Raw genomic sequence first — 13,232 nt, 5'->3', positions numbered from 1 at the left:
CATTCAGACAGTTCAGAGTCCATGAACTCCCACTAGCTCTGGTCAGCTGTTTCTGTGGTTTTTCCAGTCATGATCTTGACCCCCCTTGCTCATATGATCCCTCCTTCTTCTCTTCAACTGAACTCAGGAGCTCAGCCCAGTGCTTGACTGCGGGTCACTGCTTCTGCTTCTGATGTCAGTTGCTGAATGTAGGTTTTATGATGATAGTTAGGTTAATCACTAATCTGATTATAGAAGGCCAGTTCAAGCACCCTTTCCACTATTGGTAGGAGTCTTAAAAATTCTTTATTATTATTATTATGTTATTTTTTAAAAAAACAATCTTTTTTTATGTGACATATCAATCCTAGTTTCCTTTCCCTCCCATTCTCCCACTCCCCCACCTTCTCCCCACCCCACTCACCATTCATTCCTTTGAGAGGCTGAGGCCTCCCATGGGAAGTCAAAAGAGTCTCTCACATCACTTGAGGCAGGACTAAGGACCTCCTCCCTGTGTCTAGGCTGAGCAAGGTATCCTTCCATAGGAAAATGGGCTCCAAAGAGCCAGCTCATGCACTAGGGATAAATACTGGTTGCACAGCTAGTGACTCCACAAGCTTCCCAAGTCACACTACTGTCACCCACATTAAGAGGGTCTAATTCAGTCCTATGCAGTTTCCCCAGCTGTCAGTCCAGAGTCAGTGAGCTCCCAGTAGCTCAGGTCAGCTGTTTCTGTGGGTATCCCCATCATGATCTTGACCCCTTTTTACATATTATTGCTCCTCCTCCCTCTTAATGGACTCTAGGAGCTCGGCCCAGTACTTAGCTGTGGATTTCTGCATCTGCTTTCATCAGTTAGTGGATGAAGGTTCTATGAGGACAATTAAGGTGTAAACTATCTTCTTACAGGGGATAGGAAGTTAATGCACCCTCTCCACTATTGCTTAGATTCTTAACACTCAGTGGAAAAAACAAACAATGACATTCTGAAATTTGCAGGTAAATTGATTGAACTAGAAAAAAAAAATCCTGAGTGAGGTAACCCAGAACCAGAAAGACAAACATAGTATATACTCACATGTGGATATTAGATGTAAAACAAAGGACAACCAACCTATAGTCCACAACCCCAGAGAAGGCAGGAAACAAAGAACCCTAAGAGAGACACACACTGATCCCCCTGGGAAGGAGAAGTAGACAAGATCTTCTGAGTAAAGTGGGAGTGTGTGAGGGTAGAGGGTGGAAAGAGAATAGGGAGGGAAGAAGGGGAGTGGGGAGGACAACATGAGTTACTGACAAGGTCGAGTTGGGGGAAGGACTGAAAGGGAGAGCAAGAAAAGAAACTCTTAAAAAAAATCAATTGTTAAAAAGTCACCACTGCAGAGGAAACTGGTGGACACATGGGGCTAGCAGGCTTGCCAGTCTATTCAAATTAATGCCTTCATGTTCAGTGAGAGATCATGTCTCAAATCATAATACAGAGAGAGATTGAGAAAATCACCCAATGTCAACTTGTGGATTCCATATAAATGTAATTCTGTGGACACATATAACATACATATACATACAGATGCACACACAACACACAATATATACATACCTACACAAATACCTATACACAGATTACAAATGGCATATATGTTCATATACAAACTGAGAAAAATGAAAAGTGAGCTATAAGAGCCAGAAGTCATTTGACCAAATGTTTCATTTATAGAGGACCATTATCACATAAAACTGAGATCCTATGATTCACATGTGTTGAGAATGATGCTTTTGAACTTAACTTAGTGTATACTCTTTCCATTGATGAATTATGCAGGTGTGATGTTTGTCTCTTGAGTAAAAGTCAATGAAACAATGAGGTTACCAAAATCTACTTTCCCATTAGGGCAATGAAAATATCCTTGGTTTATAATTACATTTGAGTCTTTGTTTAAGGTTGGGGGACTCTTAATGATTGTAAATTAACTGTTTTATTTGTCCTGATTTATGGATATCATTATTATACCAGTGCTTTTTTCAGTATTTTTCACAATGACTGCCTCAGGTAATGATATTTAAAGTCTCAATCAATATTAAGGTTTCTTTCTGAGCAGAAGATAGAGTGGCATATAAAAAGTATTTCCTGTTGTTGCATGCTTTTAAAGTGCATAGGTTTTTATATTTAGCTGATATATATTAGGTATTAAGTTATTTAGAAGTTGTTAACTAGAAAGACTATTTTCATTTTAATACATTTAATTTTGATGGTTTCCCACCTTGTTAAACTAGAAACATTTCAATAATCACAATTTTATAGTTTTCTACAAATTACGTTTTCAGACATGAGTGAATTATTAGTCACATGACAAGACTGAACTCAAAATAAAGCTTATAACAGAAAATTTCATTGAAATCCTAATAAACAGGCTTATTTTTCTCCCATTGGCTATTAACAAAGTTGGTTTCATTAAGCTAGATGCTGTGACTTAAAAACACTATTGATCAAAAGGAGATGAAATTCTTTTTTTCCCAGAACATAGTATGCGTTACTTTTAGAGAAAATTTTAACACACAAACTTATAAATAAAATGTAGATATTTATAAATTTGTCAGTGTACATATTTATCTGAAGTTATACATAACTTAGACTAGCATGGAGTTATACTCAGGTTAGCATTGTGAATATTATGAATCAAGTCATTTTATTTTATTTTCTATTTGCTTTGTATTAAATACTTTTTATTTTAATTTATTTTATTTTATTTTTTTAGAGAATATTTTTATTTTTATTTTTTTTTCTTGCTGATTTTTTTTATTAATTAATTAATTTAATTATTAAAGATTTCTGCCTCTTCCCCGCCACCACCTCCCATTCCCTCCCCCTCCCCCAATCAAGTCTTCCTTCCTCCTCAGCCCAAAGAGCAAGCAGGTTTCTCTGCCCTGTGGGAGGTCCAAGGACCACCCACCTCCATCCAGGTCTATTAAGGTGAGCATCCAAACTACCTGGGCTCCCACAAAGCCATTACGTGCAATAGGATCAAGAACCCATTGCCATTGTTCTTCAGTTCTCAGTAGTCCTCATTGTCCATTATGTTCAGCGAGACCGGTTTTGTCCCATGCTTTTTCAGTCCCCGGCCAGCTGGCCTTGGTGAGTTCCCGATAGAACATCCCCATTGCCTCAGTGTGTGGGTGCACCCCTCGCCGTCCTGAGTTCCTTGCTCGTGCTCACTCTCCTTCTGCTCCTCCTTTGGATCGTGAGACTTCAGTCCAGTGCTCCAATGTTGGTCTCTGTCTCTGTCTTCTTTCATCGCCTGATGAAGGTTAATATTCAGGGGGATGCTTATATGTTTTTCTTTGGGTTCACCTTCTTATTTAGCTTCTCTAGAGTCATGAATTATAGTCTCAATGTCGTTTATTTATGGCTAGAAACCAAATATGAGTGAGTACATCCCATGTTCCTCTTTTTGGGTCTGGCTTACCTCACTCAGGATAGTGTTTTCAATTTCCGTCCATTTGTATGCAAAATTCAAGAAGTCATTGTTTTTTACTGCTGAGTAGTACTCTAATATGTATATATTCCATACTTTCTTCATCCATTCTTCCATTGAAGGACATCTAGGTTGTTTCCAGGTTCTGGCTATTACGAACAATGCTGCTATGAACATAGTTGAGCATATACTTTTGTTGTATGTTTGGGCATCTCTTGGGTATATTCCCAATAGTGGTATTGCTGGGTCGAGAGGTAGGTTGAACCCGACTTTCCTGAGAAACCGCCACACTGCTTTCCAAAGTGGTTGCACAAGTTTGCATTCCCACCAGCAATGGATGAGAGTGCCCCTTTCTCCACAACCTCTCCAGCAGAGGCTATCATTGGTGTTTTTGATTTTAGCCATTCTGACCGGTGTAAGATGGTATCTTAATGTTGTCTTGATTTGCATTTCCCTGATTGCTAAGGAAGTTGAGCATGATCTTAAGTGTCTTTTGGCCATTTGAACTTCTTCTGTTGAAAAGTCTCTGTTCAGCTCAGTGCCCCATTTTATAATTGGATTGATTAACCTTTTACGGTCTAATTTCTTGAGTTCTTTGTATATTTTGGATATCAGACCTTTGTCCGTTGCGGGGTTGGTGAAGATCTTCTCCCAGTCAGTGGGTTTCCTTTCTGTCTTAGTGACAGTGTCCTTTGCTTTACAGAAGCTTCTCAGTCTCAGGAGGTCCCATTTATTCAATGATGTCCTTAGTGTTTGTGCTGCTGGGGTTATACGTAGGAAGTGTTCTCCTGTGCCCATGTGTTGTAGAGTACTTCCCACTTTCTCTTCTATCAGGTTCAGTGTGTTTGGACAGATATTGAGGTCTTTAATCCATTTGGACTTGATACTGGCATAAAAACAGAGAAGTCGACCAATGGAATAGAATAGAAGACCCTGACTTTAGCCCACAAACCTATGAACACCTGATTTTCGATAAAGGAGCTAAAAGTATACAATGGAAAAAAGAGAGCATCTTCAACAAATTGTGCTGGCAAAACTGGAAGTCAATCTGTAGAAGAATGAAAATAGATCCATATCTATCACCATGCACAAAACTCAAGTCCAAATGGATTTATTTTATTTTTTAAAAAGAAAACAAACTATCTTTTTTCCATTTTACATAGCAATCCCAGTTCCCTCTCTTTCCCCTCCACCCATTCCCACCACCTATTCTCTCACCTGAACCCCCATCCATTCCTCAAAGAGAGTAAGGCACATTGCTTTGTGGAAGGTTCAAGGCCCCTACTATATCTAGTAGGTACCCTCTCTTCAGTATCCTCTCCTCTATTGCTTAGGGTCTTAACTGGGGTCGTTCTTGTGGATTCCTGGGAATTTCTCTAGTGCCAGGTTTCTTGCTAGTCCCTCTGAATCAAAATATCTATTTCCTTGCTATCATCTCTGTCCTTCCTCCTTTGCAACTCTCACATTCCCTCAAGTTCTCTTTCCCTTCCCCTTCTCTTCTCTTCTTCCCTTCCATCCTCCCTTCTTTCAGCCTCCCCCATGCTCCCATTTTTTTCAGACAATCTTGTCTGTTTTTCCTTTCCAGGTGGGTCTATGTATGTTTTTCTTAGGGTTCACCTTGTTACTTAGATTCTCTAGGATCATGAACTATAGGCTCAATAGTTTTACTTCTTTGGTTAGTGTTACTCAAGATATTTTATGTTATTTGTGGCTATTGTGAAGGGTGATTCTTCTCTGATTTTTATCCCAGCTTTTTTATAATTAATATATTAAGAAGGCTACTTATTTTTTGTTTATCTTATCCTATCACATTACTGAAGGTTTTTATCAGCTATGTATCCCTTATGTATACTATCATATCATCTGCAAATAGCAAAAGTTTGACATCTTCTTTTCCAAATCTAATCCCCTTAATCTCCTTGATGTCTTATTGCTCTAGCCAAAACGTCAAGAACTATGTTGAATAAATATGGAGAGAGTGGACAGCCTTGTCATGTTCTTAAGTTTAGTGGAATCGCTTTGAGTTCCTCTTCAGTTAATTAGATGTTGGCTGTTGGTTTGCTGTATCTTGCTTTTATTATGTTTAGATATGTTCCTTGTATTGCTGATCTCTCCAAGAACTTTATCATGAATGAGTGTTGGATTTTGTTGAATGCTTTTTCAGTATCTAATGAGATGATCACATTTTTATTTCAGTTTATTTATATGGTGATTTACATTGAGAGATTTTTATATGTTGAACCATTTCTGTATCTCTGGGATGAAGCTGACTTTATCAAGGTGGATGATTTTTTGATGTGTTTGAATTATGTTTGCCAGTATTTTCTTGAGTATTTTTGCATCTATATTCACGAGTGAGATTGGTCTGTAATTCTCTTTCTTGATTGAGTCTTTGTGTGGTTGTGGTATCAAGGTAACTGTAGCCTCATAAAAAGAGTTTGGCAATGTTCCTTCTCTTTCTTTTCTTTGAAACGCTTTTGGGAGTTTAGGTATAAGCTCTTCTTTGACATTCTGGTAGAATTCTGCACTGAAACCATCTGGCCCTGGGCTTTTTTTGTTTGGGAGATTTTTGATGACTGCTTCTATTTTCTTGCAGGTTATAGGTCTATTTAACCTGTTCACCTGGTTTTAATTTAATTTTGGTATATGATACGTATCTAGATAATTGTCCATTTCTTTTACATTTTACAATTTTATGGAGTATAAGTTTTTGTAGTATGATGTAATGATTCTCTGGATTTCTTCAGTATCTGCTGTTATATCCCTTTTTCATTTATGTTTGTTTTTGTTAATTTTAATGTGTCTTTGGGTGTCCTGGTACTCACTTTGTAGACTAGGCTGCTCTTGAACTCAGAGATCCACCTGCTTCTGCCTCCTACATGCTGGGATTAAAGCTGTATGCCACCACATCCAACTTCTTTCTCTCTTTTTCTTTCTTTCTTTCTTTCTTTCTTTCTTTCTTTCTTTCTTTCTTTCTTTCTTTATCTTCTTAGGGACTTTATCCTTTTTCTTTTCTCTTCCAAGCTACATATATTTTTAAACACACTGTAAACCTTTTAGAGTTTTTTTGTTTTTTGTCTGAACCTATCTTTACCGTATATCTCTTCTGACCTCATGAGTGTTTCATTTGCTAAGCAATACAGCTAAGATTAGAGCTTTGGCTTTGATGGCTGGTTCTACCCCATTCCTTAGCTTTCTGAGAGTCTAGCTTCATGGAAGAGGTACTGGCGAGAGCCATGTTTATTGCCACAACTCTATGGAGTTTCAAGGTCCCTGCTACCACCAAGGAGCATGCTGTTGGTTATTCATAGACACCATTTAAGTGTTTTGTGGTGAGGACTCTTAAAAGAACTGCAAGTTTTTTTTTGCAGCTAAAACTGAGTCAGGAAGTCTCTCTTAAATTTGTTGCACTTGCCTTTAGCAAACAGAGCCCACCTGAGAAAATGCTGTTACCAAGAAGTCATGCTTAACTCTTTTCTTTTGTGTCCAGAATTACTTCCCAAGTTCTATCAGATTTTATTGGATTTAGTTGTCCATATTGTCACCATTTGTAGACATAAGCTTCTATCCCAATGGTCCCACATCATTCAGTCCCAAAGAAACACACAGAGGCCTACATAAATCATAAACTGGTTGGCCTATTAGCTCAGACTTTCTTACTAATTAATTCTTACATCTTACATTACCCTATAATTCTTGACCGTGTTAGACAGGTGGCTTGGTAGCTTTATCAGTGAGGCATTCTCATCTTGCTATCTCTGTGTCTGGGAAACAACTTTAGAATGAGCCTTTGCTCTTCCCAGAATGTTCCTATTCTGGACACTCTGCCTGTGCTTCCTGCCTGGTCATCCCACCTATACTTCCTGACTGACTACTGGCCAATCAGCATTTTATTAAGCCATTAAAATGACAAATCTTTACAGGCTACATAGCCATTGTTCCACAGCAATAAATATAGACATTTTTCTTCTATCTTTATAAATGTAATTTGAGGAAAGGAAGTGTTGTAATGCACTAAATTTGAGATGGTATAAACTAAATACCAGTGTTCATCCAGTAGCTCCTCCTCTGGTGATAGACATAGAGGTTAAGGAAATCTTGATAATTCTGCTGGCATCCTTTTGTTTAGTCCTCATGCCACCCTCATAGATTTCATGGCAGATGCACCCTTGGGTGATTAACACCTTCAGCTTAAGACACAGAATGTTACTAGATGTCTAACAGTTAGATTAATATGTTTCCATGACATGATTTCGTTCATTAAATTGATAATGAATTGCTTGCAAAATCCTATAGCATATAGATTTACCCCTTGAGAAATTTACCATTTCTTACATATTTGGTTGTGAAACACAAACTTAGTTCCTTCAGGGTCCTATCATGCTTTGAAGGGTAACCTGTGGATAAATCAACCAATTGACCTATACAGTTGTTTTTCCTGATTTTCACCAGTTATTTCATATGAAGGAGGGTGGAAGATGGATTTTGTCAATTCAGCAACTGTTTTTAGGACAGAAAAGCTGTACCTTGCTTTATTTAATTCATACATTGGGGCATACCTGTATAAATTTCATTGTGATTTGTTATTCATATGCAAAATTCTGAAGAGTGGGTGGCTTTTAAAGGAGATAATTGAATAATTTATTTCAGTTCTAAAAAGTGAAGAAGAACATTATGCAGATAATATGACTCCTCATTCTTTACAGAGTGAATCTCATTAAGTAACTGTCAGAAGTACAGAACTAAGGACCAATCAATTATGTCTCATCATCTGAGAGTCTTGATCTAAACAATGTAATTTCTTCAAGAAAAATTTATGGTTCATTTGCTGCTTGTTCTGCTCAACCCAGAGGTGGAACTAAAAAACAATGGACCAAGAACTGGAAGAGTGAGGGTGGGAAAGCACACAGAAGGGTGATTGACTCATCTTATGATAAATCTGGCTACACTATGTTTAAAGAAGAATGAACTATATTTAAAAAGAACATGAATAGTGTTGTACAGTGCATTTTCTAATTTTATGTTTGTGTGCATATTCATGAATGTATGTTTGTATACAACATGATGGAGCCCACAAAGTTCAAAAAAGGTGAAGAATCCCTTGAATCTGGAATTACAGGCTGTTTTGAACCTCCATCTAGGTGCTAGTTATAGAACCGTTGTCCACTGTAAGAGCAGTACATGCTTTTAAGTACTGAGCTGTGTATCCTGCCCAGTTCAGTTTTTAACAAGTTTAGCTCTTAGAGAAAGGGTGACTGATTTTATGTGGATGGTTTTGCTCACCTCCTGAGCGGTACTAAAGAATAAAGCCAGAATTTTCAGAATTTGCATCTCAGGCAAGTACTGTGACACAGAACTACATGCATGAATACCTATATGATATAATTAAATAACTCAAGTAATAACTCCTTATTTGATTATTTATTTAATATGGTACACAAATAAAGACCAAGTACAAGAGATTTTTTTTCAGATCTTTCTAAAATAAAGGAAATAATTTGCTAAAAATATTTGTTCTTTATTATTTATTTCTTTTATTGTTGAAAAAAAAATTCTGCCTCCTCCCCGCCTCCCATTTCCCTTCCCTCCCCCCACTACTCTCCACCTCTCCTCACTCCTCTCCCCCTCCCCCACTCCTTTCCCCCTCCTTCTCCCCCTCCCCCCACTCCTTTCCCCTCCCTCTCGCGTCTAAAGAGCAGTCAGGGTTCCCTGCCCTGTGGAAAGTCCAAGGTCCTCCCCCCTCCATCCAGGTCTAGGAAGGTGAGCATCCAAACTGGCTAGGCTCCCATAAAGTCAGTACCCAGTACATGCAGTAGGATCAAAACCCAGTGCCATTGTCCTTGGCTTCTCAGCAACCCTCATTGTTTGCCATGTTAGAGAGTCTGGTTTTATCCCATGCTTTTTCAGTCCCAGTCAAGCTGGCCTTGGTGAGCTCCCAATAGATCAGCCCCACTGTCTCAGTGGGTGGGTGAACCCCTCACGGTCCTTCCGCTCCTCATTTGGGCCTTGGGAGCTCAGTCCGGTGCTCCAATGTGGGTCTCTGTCTCTATCTCCATCCATCGCCAGATGAAGGTTCTATGGTGATATGCAAGATATTCATCAGTATGGCTATAGGATAGGGCCATTTCAGGTTCCCTCTCTTCAGCTGCCCAAGGATCTAACTGAGATGTCCCCAGTTAGTTCCTTGTTACTTTTTTTTTTTAACCATAAATTGGATAATACAACTACTACTATTGTGACTATTGAAAATCAAATAAAAGAGACAGAGAGATACCAACATTTTCTGGGCGGATCAAGGACTTTAATGCTGACTGATTCATCTTCAGAGGCTTGAACATAGCTCACAAACAGAGTTAATAATATTACTTTGAGTAATTTATGTCATTAAATTGCATGGAAAAGTATATAAATTAGCCAATTGGATTATGCATCTCATAAAAATTGAGCATTAAATCTTGAGATTGGAAATGTGTCTTTGTACTTACCTATTATGTGTTCCAATCCTGAGCACTACAAAGAACAAACAAAAAAAGAAAAAAATTATGAGAAGTTAGACTGTTGCATTGTTGGTGTTGTGATTTGTGTAGTAATCTTGTTTAGAACAAGCAAACACCTAACAAAATTCATAGAAGAGCCAGATGGATGGAAGGTGAAGATGGGAAATGATCAGAAGGCTGCTGTGCTAGGATTGTGTTTGAGATTAACTTTAGGAAACTTATACTGAAAAATTTTTTTATTTACATCTAATTTTGTATGATACTTCTTTCATTATTAGTTTTAAAATACAGTTTTAATCGATTATATTATTTATTACATAGTGATATTTTAGTTTGACAAATAGTAATTGTTTTTAATAATGTATAGTTTTGACAGACTTCTCCAAAAAAAGACAGGAACAATGCATTTTGGTTCCACCTTTCTTCCCTTGAGGATGTTGACTATTACTTCAGCTACATTCCTCACAAATTGTTTTTATATTGAGATGTCAGGCAGCATTCTTTCCTGCTATATTTGTGTGTTCTAAATTGTGGGATATTCAATTACAGAAATCTTAGGTTAAACTTTATTTATATAAGACTTGTCACAAATGTTTACCCAGAATGGGTAACAACTGTTATTTCATTGCATGTCTGGAAAATTCATAGTGTTTTCCTGAGTGGTAGAACTCATGCGTGCCTGTAGATACTGCAGCAGAATCACTGCAAGGATTGCCCCAGGGCTGTTTCTAAATTTGAGATGAGAATCCAAATGGTTAAGTCAGCACATTTATCAGACTTCTTTTTGTTATAGTTGTTTTAGGTGAAGATTGACTTTGTTATGTGTGTATACATGCAAATGAAAGGGAAAACACACATATACAGGATCAAAGTGCATTTATTATTTTTTATTCCAATAGTGTTTTCAAGGAATACACAGCCAGGCGATGGTGGCGCACGCCTTTAATCCCAGCACTTGGGAGGCAGAGGCAGGTGGATCTCTGTGAGTTCGAGACCAGCCTGGTCTACAGAGCAAGTTCCAGGACAGGCTCCAAAGCCACAGAGAAACCCTGTCTCGAAAAACCAAAAAAAAAAAAAAAAAAAAAAAAAAAAAAGGAATACACACACACACATATGTTGTTAATGAATGTTCTTTACAATGCTGTTCTTTTGTTTGTGCATGCGTTTTATTCCCTCTTTTTTATTGTAAATAGATTCTTCTCTCATACAATATATCCTGCCCACAGTATTCTTTACCTCTTCTTTTCTCAGCTCCATTACCTACCACCTCTCTTCTCCATATCCACTCCCATCATTTTCCCTTCAGAAAAGAGCAGACCTCAAGTGACAACCCAGCACACACACACACGATACAATAAGACAAGGCAAAAGTCATCATGTAGAGGATGGAAAAGGTTAATATGTGATTTTTATTAATATAGATCTGTATTAGAACTTGAAATCATGGATGGTAATATCTCTGGAAGTTATTTTATTGTTCAGGAATTTTTTAGTTATCCTAAGATTTGTTTTACTATCTAAAGTTAAGAATTGTCCACTCATGTTCTGTAAAAATTGTGTTGAGCCCAGGAGATCTAGCTCTGCCTCTTATCTGCTTCAGCACTCTGGAGAGTTGTTGTCATGTCTGGGCACCACAGTAGAGCTGGTCCTGAGGTGTCCATGTAGGAGATATGACCTTGAGAATATGAAAGGAGAATTGCCACCCCTACCCCTTGGTCATCACTGCAATGGGTGGACTTTCCAAGGTAATATAGGAGAGTGGAACCTGGTGGTAAAGACAAGAAAGAACTGGTGGTCTGACCAACTACCCAAACCCAGAACCAGGGTGATAAACTCTCTAGGACTTTTTTTTTTTTAATCAGGAATGGGTGTTGAAGTTAGTGAAAGGCTTTTTCAGCATCTACTGAGATGACCACATGTTTTTTTTTTTCATTCAATTTGTTTATATGGTGAATCACATTGACAGATTTTTTATGCTGAACCATTCCTGTGTCTCTGGGATGAAGCCTTACTTGGTCACGATAGATGATTTTTTTTTGATATTTCTTGGATTCAGTTTGCCAGTATTTTATTATTTTTGCATTTATGTTTATGACAGAAATTGATCTGTAATCTTCATAAAACAAATTTGTCAATGTTACTTCTATATTTATTATGTGGATTAACTTGAAGAGTATTGGTGTTATCTCTTCTTTGAAAGTCTAATAGAATTTTGAGTTAAAACTGTCTGACCTTGGTCTATTTTTGGTTGGCAACTTTTTTATTTTTTAGCTTTTTGAGACAGGGTTTCTCTGCAGCTTTGGAATCTGTCCTGTAACTAGCTCTTGTAGACGAGGCTGGCCTCGAACTCATGAAGATCCCTTTGCCTCTGTCTCTTAAGTACTGGGATTAAAGGTGTGTGCTACTACTGCACAGCTTGGATGGGAACTTTTAATTACTGCTTCAATTCCTTCAATTGGAGGTCATCTTCAATAGCAGAGGGAGTTTGAGGCCATGTTAGATTACATGAATTCCTGTCTGTAAATGAGTAAATCTGAGCATATGTACATATTGTTCAGTTGACCCAGCAGAAAAAATTTCAGGATGTGCCAATCATAACACCTGTGTTTTTGAGTACATAGTATTTGTAGCAGATGAAACAACAGCACTAGTTGCAAGTGGCTTTACAGTTTACAGTTTTCTAAATTAAATATCACATCAGCCTTGGCTGTTTGTTCTCTGTGCGACAACACATGAAGTAGTAAGTCACTTCAAAGGTGAGGGCTTAGCACTGTTTGCAGAGTACCAGCCTCTGTCACTAGGTGAAACACAAGAAGATTTAGGACACCTCCTTAGTGGTGCCTTCCCTAACCAAGAACCACGTGCAGACCAGAAGAACATATAACATAGGTTTCACTGGAGGAAGAGATATGGTACTCCTCTGAGTATCAAGATGGTCACAGCAGAAGAGAAACAAAAATCAGTTGTTCTGAGTCTTAGGCTAATGAGATCTAAACCACTATCTGCTCAAATTTCTTGAACACTGTTCTTCAAATCTGTTCCTTCCTTCTTGTGTCCTGTAATTGTCACTCGTATAGGTTTAATAAAACACTGATTAGCCAGTAGCCAGCATGCAGTATAGGTAGGGCAACCAGACTAAGAGAATTCTGGGAAGGGAAAAGGCTCAGTCTGCAGTTGCCTCCCTGATGCAGAGGAAGCAAGATGAAACTGCTGCACTGAGAAAAGGTACCAAACCATGCAGTTATACATAGACTAGAATTATGGGCTAATTTAAATTTTAATA

At 38.0% G+C, this 13,232-nt stretch overlaps 1 protein-coding gene across 3 annotated transcripts in view; it reads left to right on the top strand.

Annotated features, from left to right (window-relative positions):
• Window positions 1-13,232, top strand: part of Ccser1 (coiled-coil serine rich protein 1) — a 1,171,018-nt gene that overhangs the window by 240,614 nt on the left and 917,172 nt on the right. The window lies entirely within an intron of this gene.

Source organism: Chionomys nivalis, chromosome 1, assembly GCF_950005125.1.
Source record: "Chionomys nivalis chromosome 1, mChiNiv1.1, whole genome shotgun sequence".
Taxonomy (NCBI): Eukaryota; Metazoa; Chordata; class Mammalia; order Rodentia; family Cricetidae; genus Chionomys; species Chionomys nivalis.
This window is presented reverse-complemented; position numbering and strand designations above follow the sequence as displayed.